We start from the raw sequence: 7,174 nt of genomic DNA on the forward strand, positions 1-7,174 counted from the left end.
TGTATACTGTTAATTCAACATTTTCAACATTCAACGTTTCGATTAAACCAACAATATAACATATTTATATCTAAAATGTTAAATATTAAACAGTATTATTTTATAGTAAAAGAACACATTCTACTATCACTCTGACAACAGACGTTCAGTTAATATTTACACATTGATTTTTTGAGTGTAGGCTACAATTTGGTATATTCTCTTATTCTCTAAAGATAATGCGCGAAGTCTTGCATCCACCACTGACAAATCAACCTAAAGAATAGTGTTCCTATATATGTATTATGTGGGCTTTTCTTGGACTAACGTTCAAGTTAATAATTTTAGTTGAATTTCTTTATAATTGAAATTATTTCTATTTACATGTGATGATTTCATTTCTGTATTGGCTACCTTGTGACAAATGCATGCTTTAGCCGATTTTTTTTTATACCTATCATTTCAGAAGATTTATAAATGCAAAGAAACAAATAAGGAAACAACGGAACATCGATAAGACGAAGCGTTATGGTTTTCTTCTACATACCACGTATAAAATAATGTCAATGTTTTTGTAGTCACAATTATTCCTAATCAAACATTCATTATTCTGAAGGCAGTAAATTTGTTTATTTATTTATTTATTTATTTATTTATTTATTTATTTATTTATTTATTTATTTATTTATTTATTTATTTATTTATTTATTCATTTGATTCGTGTTCCACGCCGTACTCAAGAACATTCCACATACACGACGGCGGCCAGCATTACAAATGGGGGAATCCATGCAGAACACGGGGAAAAACTCACGACCATCCGCAGGTTGCAAGAAGGCGTTCTAACGTACGGCCACGAGAGGAAAACAAGAACGAGCTGATTGAAAGGCAGTATAACATTAACACGTGCGCGTACATATATATTTTCTGAATTTGGCGACTTGTTATTTTCCTATCATTACAAAAAGGCACATTTTTCCAAAATGGCCATGGGATGTTCTAATAAGAGATCTTGCATTTGAAAAATTATTATGGAAATGCTTTTCTTAAAAAATAACACGTTGTACCCTCGAGCGACAACCGGAAAGAAAAATGTGGGAAATTATCAAGATATTTTGCTGCAGGCTGTGCTGCACTTCTTTAAATGTCTGCATTAAGTTCTCACGTCTAAAAACACTGGCTATGTTTACACCTAAGAAAAATCGACCAGATGTTCTAAAGCCAAAAGCTTCAGCTCACATGCGTGTTTGTGTCTCAGAAACACAAGCCCTTGTACAACGCGTCCAAAATAATCCAGGTCAGACTTTTTCTTTGAGCCAGATTTTCAAATTTGACCGACCCGCATTTTGCTGTGCGTTGTCTGAAGTAAGCCGTCTTGGGGAGAAGCTAATCCGGCTTGAAAAAACAGAAAAATCGCCTATGGGAAGAGAAGTTAAATCCTGTATATGATCGATGTTGTTAAATACAAGGTAGGATAGGGTAATAGTGTGCAATACACGATGTAGACTGCAAGGCCCCATATTCTCCATCTTGCCGCACGTTGAAGTATTAAGATGTATGGGATTTTCTCTGCCCCAGGTGTACGTTGCTTCTATTATTGATATCAACGTAAAATATCAGATATCGTCTTCACAAATAAAACTGAATTTACCTCTTTCTTGAAACGGATGTAAACTAATAAAATTCAACTATTCCTATAAGCCTCAATAACCTTTAAGTTTTAAACCTCTTAGCTTGCAAAGGCACAATTTCTCTGCACGGTCAGCCATGCACATGTGAATGGTGTTCCAAAATACTCTCGGTTCTGAGAAGATATGTAAATATTTTTATCTGCATCAATAAAAATTCCTCAACGAAAATCTAATAACAGTTTGCCAAAGGGACGTCTTCCGAAAATCATGTTAACTTTTGTCAGCATCAACATGTTTCTGAATTCACATGGGGGGTGGGGGTGGGGGGGGGGGGGGGGGGGTGCTCTTTGTCAAATGGCCAAAAGTTGGCCTACCCACCGATTACCACAGTATCTTACAGATCTGCTGGAAGCAGCTAATAGTACTTCCTTGCTGCTAAAATGGTTTTGACACATTAATACCGATTACATACTTTGTATTTGTTTTCATCAAAAAAAAAATGTCAACTTCTTATAATTCATGAGACTCTTCACGATGGCTATAGATGGAGTCTAATCTAGGTTCATAGCCAGAAATATATGTTTTTGACATTTCACTCTTTACCTTTCATCTGACATATTATGATTGCCATGGCAACACGGATACAATTCAACTCTGGCAGTGTCTGATGCCCCCACCCCCCATCCCCTCGGGCCCAAATGTGCTTAAGCTGGTGTTGCAAAGAATCACAGATGTTCCAAACTTTAATGACAGCTTTAAAGTCGGTCAGTACCAGAGCGTGCTGTTTTGTTTGGATGACATTAGCGAGTACACTTACTGACCCTGTTCACGAGATTGGAGTGGTTGTCCAGTGCACGATGGTCTAGTTTGAGACCGATTCGTTACTCTAATAAAACATGATGTCCACACAGAATATAAATAAAATAAAATTAGTACATTAAAACTATATTGCAGTGCATAATAATATTCCTTAACTATGAAATTATGTATTTATTTATTTATAGTAATGATAGAATTTCTCAAGAATTTGTCGCTTTATAGATGGCGGAAACCACAGTACACGGAATACTCTGGATTCTAGAGAGAAAGAGCTGAATTCGAACATTCGACCTCATTGGTATATAGCATAAAAAGCGCGGTGTCTAACTAGCGTGGGCTCTAATGCAATGTTTGCACTATTTTATACAATTTCCACAGATACAAATTAAATGCTTATTTAACACTGCCTAGATAATAGTTGTTTATCTATATTTGGTAAATTTAAAAAATTAAAATCACTCATCTTGCTGTAGTAGAGAAATTAAATATGAAAACATGATCTCATAAAATGCGGTGGAAGCCATGTGAAACAGAAGAAACATTTAGTTACCCTGCCCTTAATAAAAAATATTTAGAGGCCTCCGAGGCCGAGGGAGTTAGCACGGCAACACGGCGCGATGACCCAGGATCCTCTCACCAATGCGGTATGTTGCTCTTCCTTGCTTTCCCTCCGGACGTACGTGGGAAGATCTAACAGCAACCTGCGGATGGTAGTGGGTTTTCTCCGTGCTCTGCCCAGTTTCCTCCCACCATAATGCTGGTCGCCGTCGTAGAAGTGAATTATTCTTGAGTACTGCGTAAAACACCAGTCAGAAGAAATATTTAGCGCATCCTTGTAAGCAATATTACTGTTTACATGCGGTTTTAGCTTATTTGATATTAGGTTTCGAAATACATGTATACTGAGTCACTCCAATACATATAGAATACACATAGAAAAGACATATCCTCACAAAGTGTTCCTCTTGAGCTATACTGGGAAAAGAATAACAAATTAACGAACATCTCATTGTAATACATGGGAAAACTGAGCGGAATATCGGTGACATCTTGCACATCTCGATAGTTCTAACGCTAAAGACGACTGTAGAGAAATCTTAGTCAAGGCATATTTATTTTCTTTTTTTGTTTCTTTCTTTATACATGTGTTCTTTGAAAACAGAATACAGATTCATAGAAGAACAACACAATTATATCGTTATTAATTTGGTTTGTCTCTTAGGCTGAATGGTATTTTAATTTTATTGGTTATCTACGTCATTCTGTCCGTCCGTCGGTCTGGGAGTCGGTTTATCAGTCCGCTTATTTGTGTTTTTTGCTGTCTTCCCATCCAGTCGCTTGTGGGTAGGTAATACAACAACCTAGGCATGGCCGTGGATTTATCCCGGGCTTGCAGCATATAAGTTAAATATTGCTGAGTACGATGTTAAACTCCAAATAAATAAACAAAGTAATGAATTAATGTAACATTTCTCGGATTTCTGGAACACATAATATCCATTTTGACTCTCTGATTCAGTGTAACGGCATCATCCGATTGAGTCTTGTATAACCTCAAACTTAAGGTTCTTTTCCTGTCCACACGATGGCTTGGCAAATATCCTTGACCGCACAATATTAACCCCAAGCCTTACCCTGTAACACGCTTTCACTCTAAGGCGCTTTCACCTTTAAATTACGACACCGAAGCACTAAGAAAGCCTATCTCAAAACTATCTACCTTAGGACGGTAGAGAATCGCGAAGATGATTTCAATCATTGGTATCGCATAGTGCCCTGAAGCGAAATTTCATCTTCGCTGCGGCGATATGTAATTATGACACTGACGCCATGTGAATTAAAGGATTCTTAATAAAAGGTTGTGAAAGACGGGTTGCCTTTCCCGTCTTTCCTATATAATTAAAAACGTACAACATAGAGAGTAATACCAGAACTGCGACGACAGTGTGATAGCTGGCAAATGGTGAGTCGTAACCGATGAAGTATGGCGTCTTGTCAATTTACCTGTCAGGGTAACTTTAACTTTCCATGTAAAGGCATAAATAGTTTATGGCTTATGCAGAATTAGGTAACAAAAATGCAGTGATATTAATCGCAATTTATTAGACGTCACTAGTCTAGAAGTACTCAAAATGCTGTGTTGTCAGCTCATAGAAAACATAATCATATTAAATATCTCTCCCTTCTCTCACCTTCTCGCACCTCACCTCGCCTTTCCTCACATCCTTTCAAAGAAAAGAACACCTGTTTTCTTAGACTGTAAGCAATGGTGTCCTGTTTTAGTCCTATTAATTTAATTCTGAACAGTTAAAATAAAACAGTTAAAAATTATCACACTACCATTTCTGCTCCATGTTATAGTCTTTTCTTTTTACAGCGACATTTCTTTCCTGTCTTGTCGAGGTCTTCCTCTGCGTGCAAGAGCGCTTACCTTTATAGTGCTGCCTCACAGGAGTGCCCGAGAAAACCATCGACCTTTGGCATGTTACTGATGAGCATTTTCACGGGTGACGCACATGTATAGATGTGCACACTACATTGATGGAATGTTCACATAAAAGTACAAAATGATTAAAAATGAACTGAACTTTGAAGCAAACACCACTCAAAAACATAAGCTAGCATTGTAGAATCAGTTAAAACAGGTAGCTCCGTTTACTTTGAGATGTTTTGAACGTCACTCCGTTATTGTGGTGTGATTATTGTGTGATTTTGTAAGAGTCGACTCTATGCATGAAAACAGAATGGCCCTAACTGTGGTAAATTGACAAGAGATCGTATTTTACCATTTGCCAATTATCACTCGGGTGCTAGACACTATAGGTCTTCTATTATACGTCAGCTTCGTTGAGAGAGAAAAATCTGCTGGTACAAAACAGGACTTTGCTTCTGCACAAAGGCCTGAATGAGAGAAGCCCCTTTAATTTCTGTCCAGCTGCTTGTTTGATATCCTGGCTCATTAAGATTGTGTTCTTGTTCAGCGGTGCGTGTCATGGGCTCAATTTGTAGGCTTGCTTCTCTGTGTTTGTGTAGCCCCATCTTTCCATAGTAAGTAATTGGAAAACACAGATAATATAATTGATTTAATGTACACATGTACAAGACCCTGCATTCTTACCAGCATTACCACCATTCACGACAAAGGACAGAGGAAATTTAATACTCAGGTTGGGATATAGTATACCGAAGAGCCCATGGCTGAGAAACCATTGATTGGCCTTCATATTACGTAATGAGAATAATTAACAGGTCACCTGACATGCTAGCGTGACTTCAATACCACTGACGTCTCGAGATATCGTAAGAGTTGTATCAGCCAACATAGAGGCATACCCGTGAGTGTATTGTTTAGACTAATTTCAATATGTTCTGCAGAGGGAGGGAAATGGAACAGCTCTGAATAGCCACTGGCCAGGCTCTGTCTACGTGCAGTTGAGAATCTGACATAGCCTGTCTGATATCTGATATCGTACGTACACTTCAGACGTAAGATAATATTGTTCACAAATGACTAATCAAACAACCTCATAAACACATTAAAGTGAACATAAAGTCCAACACTAAAGCTGGATTAATTCATAAAGCACTATTCCAGAAATGTTCTAAAAATATTTTTAAAATTTTACACCATTTATCAACAAAATAAATACAAAATGATCGTGAGTACTTAGCCACTCATTTGGTGACGCCATTTTGCCATGTTATAGCTATCTAGAGTGACGTCACAAAACCTAGGAGCTTTCCGTACCATCGGAATTAAACAATATGCCAATGAGAAAACACAATCAGGAACGCGTGACACCTAACCAAAGAGTATCAGTTCTGTCCCGTTTTGAAAGGGACGATGTTTATTTTAGCCTGGCTTACACGGTTTACACGGTTTACACGAGACTCTTTCATGCAGATTTCGGGAAGATATTTTCGTAATAAATTGCTAAGGAAAAATGATGCAAAGTCACAATATTTTTCTTCATGCATTGACTTTCCCGAAGCAGTTTTCTTGACACCTCACCCTGACACGTTACTGCAGTCTCCTGTCCAACATGTACACACTGTGACACGCGCAACCGTTCTCAGTTCCGTTTTCATAAAATGCATCAGGTTAACACTTAAACCAACCGCAAAATCCGATGTATTCCATTGATATGTGCCTATCCAGTGTAGGAAACCAACTGAGGGCAAGTAGGCCGCAACGCCCTAGTCATTATACTAATACGAGCCAACCGGTCATTGCAGTTCCCTTTAATTTATACTATACTATACCATAATATACTCTATTTTACTGTAGTATACTCTACCATAGTTATACTCTACTATAGTTATATTCTACTATAGTTATACCCAACTATAGTTATACTCTGCTAAACGATACTCGACTATACTGTACGATACTCTACTCTAATATACTTATACTCTGCTATAGGCATCCTCTGTTATACTATAGTTATACTCTACTATACTCTACACACTTCTGTGTTACAGAGACCCGCAAACAAAAACGAAGCTAGCTCGTCGAGTGCAGCAAGTCTTTAGACGGAAGCGTCAAGCAAGGAAAAGTGGAAGATCCCGGCGAGCCAATTCCAACCTGACCCGACCCAACCCCTCAACTATCTCCTGCCTAGCAGGGAGAGTGAGAGTGAGCTATGGCGGCTGTATTTCCATCATGGCAAGTCGGTGCAGGACCTCTAGAACTACCGGCTCAGCGATCTCGGAGCCATGGACGAATATCTGAACGCTATCTATAA

This window comes from Liolophura sinensis, chromosome 4, assembly GCF_032854445.1.
Source record: "Liolophura sinensis isolate JHLJ2023 chromosome 4, CUHK_Ljap_v2, whole genome shotgun sequence".
NCBI classification, from domain to species: domain Eukaryota; kingdom Metazoa; phylum Mollusca; class Polyplacophora; order Chitonida; family Chitonidae; genus Liolophura; species Liolophura sinensis.